Below are 2562 nucleotides of genomic sequence, written 5' to 3'. Positions count from 1 at the left end.
TATGTATAATGTGTTTCTTTTAAATGTGTATACATTTAGACACAATAATAAGGTATTTCTGTTCCTCTTTTAAAAATTAAGTTTCTCTTGGTATTTTCAAAAATTATAATGGTCAAGGCCATCTTAACTCTACCTCTGTCTTTGTGGTTATATGTAGGCTGCCATAGCATTTCAATGACTGGTTGGTGGTAACTTTGGGTAGCAACACTTAATACATTAAAAACAAAATCTCAAAAAAAAAATTCTCCTTATGTATCTTTTGACTCTTGTTATGTTAACTTGAAACAGGATCTCTTCGAGTCCAGGCTAACTTCAAACTATGTACCAAACCAGCATCAATTTCCAACCCTCCTGCTGCTGCCTCCCAAATGCTGGAATTACCAGGCCCAACTCTGCCCTTGTCATTTTATTTTAATTTCCTTTAATCGCTTCTCGGCCTTTTGGCTAAGATCAAGTGTAATTTCCTTTAAATGAATACAATTTTGGTTGTACAAAATTTTGGTTTTACATAAATATTTTGTTTTTCTATTTTGTTCCAATACCCAGCACAAGTTTATGAGTAACATCTTTTCTAGTTCTACTCTAAAAAATATATATCTTATGCTTTTGTTTGAGTTCCCAGAAATGAGTTAGCATTTCCTCTTATTTAGTAAAAGGACTTGAGTTTCTCAACCTTACGGAACCTTGAGAAACAAAGCAAAAAGTTTTATGAAGTTTGACTTCTCCAGTAACTGCAGCTTTAGTTGTTTCTGTAAGTCAGTAAAGTTTGGAGAACTCTGTCATCATAGATAAATCTCAAAATTATGCTATGTGAAAGAAACCAGAAAAGAGGGTATACTGTGTAACTCAAATAAAATTCTAGAAAATGCAAAGTAAGACTGACAAAATGACTAAGCAGGTAAAAGTGATTGCCACCAAATCTGACAGGCTAAACTCAATCTCCAGGACCTACCATGGAAAGAAAGAACTGACTCTTGAAAACTGTCTTCTGACCATGGCACACATGCCCTGAGAGATAAAACAAAAAACAAATATTTTAAGACATGGAAAATATTTGAAAAAGAGAATGCAAATTAATTTACAAAAAGAAAACATGTAAGTGGTATCCCTTGAAAAGGTAGATGGGAAAACACAAAGTAACTTGCTTTCTTTATTTTAAATGGTACTTTCTCACTGGTATACACAAATGCAAGTTACTAAGTTATATGCTATACAATAATTTGTTACATGCCATTTATGCTTCCATAAAGCTGTAAAAAAAAATAGCTGTGACATATTTGGAAAGAAAAGGAAAAAAGCAATTCCTTTATTCTAAACGACCAGAACTATCAAAAGTTTCAATACCTTGACAAAAAGCAACTTAAAGAAGAAAGGGTTTATTTGGCTTACAAGTTTAGGTTATATTTAACACTGTAAACATACAGGTTAAAAGAAAGGTACTTAGAAGAGAGTTGGGCTTCTCAAAGTCTCTTCCATCACACTTCCATATATCCTCTACATGGCTATCATAGGCATCATTTTATGAATGAAATACAATAAAGTCTTTTTTCATTAAAAAAAATTGTTCTATCACATCCACTTCAGAAAAGGATCTCATATTTAGTCACATATTTCAGTCTTAATAGTGAATGTACATGAATGTATACATAGGCACACACAGCTAAAGTACTTGTTGCTTCCCAAATTCACTAGATCATCTTGAGACTTTCAATGTTTTTCTGAGTTTTCCTTGTTTTTGTTTTTAGCTTTGTCTTACTTTTTCACTTAATAACAACTTTTTTTCCTCACAGACATATTCTCTGATCAACTCCCTTTGGTTAAGCCCAGCATAGTAGTGCACACCTTCTAGCCCAGTGATAGGGAGGTAAAGGCAGGCAGATCTTTGTGATTTGATACCAGGCTGGTCTACATAGTTCCACTGATGGCCAGGGCTTTGTAAAAACCCTATCTTAAAAAAAAAAAAAAGGAAAGAAAAGTTAGATCCATTAATACTGCTCTGGTGAGAAACATTTGGTCTAAGCCAGGCATGGTGATACATCCCTATAATCTCAGCACTCCAGAAGCTGATGCAGAAAATTCATAACTTCTAGGCCAGCTCATAACATAACAACTTTGAGGTCAGCTTGAGCTACATAATAAGACCTAATCTTAAAGGAAACAAAACCAAAGAACCATAACATAACATTTCTTTCAAGAACCCCATGCAACCTATTCAAATGTATAAGTCATTGGGTGACAATTATAGATAGGCACTTAAGAAGACCCACATCAAGAAGACCTCTTGCATTATAAGTAGATTTGGTGTATATTTTTATGGATATGGGTATTTTGCTTATATTTGTCTGTCCACTACATGCATTCTAGTGCCTGTGGTAGCCAAAAGAGGGCATTGATCCTATGGGTCGAGTTACAGATGGTTGTAAACCACAATGTGGGTGCTGGGAATAGAACCAAGGTCCTTGGAGGAGAGGCCAGTGCTTTCAACTACTGAACCATCTCACCATGGTTATTTTTAAAACAACCTCTGAGATTTTTTTAAAAACTGTACTTGTAAATAAATGT

The 2562-nt window shown here is 34.3% G+C and overlaps 1 pseudogene; it reads left to right on the top strand.

The window, feature by feature from the left end:
- The first annotated feature begins 424 nt into the window (after positions 1-424).
- Positions 425-568, top strand: LOC116897646 (annotated as a pseudogene).
- Positions 569-2562: the final 1994 nt, after the last annotated feature.

This window comes from Rattus rattus, chromosome 3 (assembly GCF_011064425.1).
Source record: "Rattus rattus isolate New Zealand chromosome 3, Rrattus_CSIRO_v1, whole genome shotgun sequence".
NCBI classification, from domain to species: domain Eukaryota; kingdom Metazoa; phylum Chordata; class Mammalia; order Rodentia; family Muridae; genus Rattus; species Rattus rattus.
Note: the sequence above shows the minus strand (reverse complement) of the source record. Positions and strands in the feature narration are given on the sequence as shown.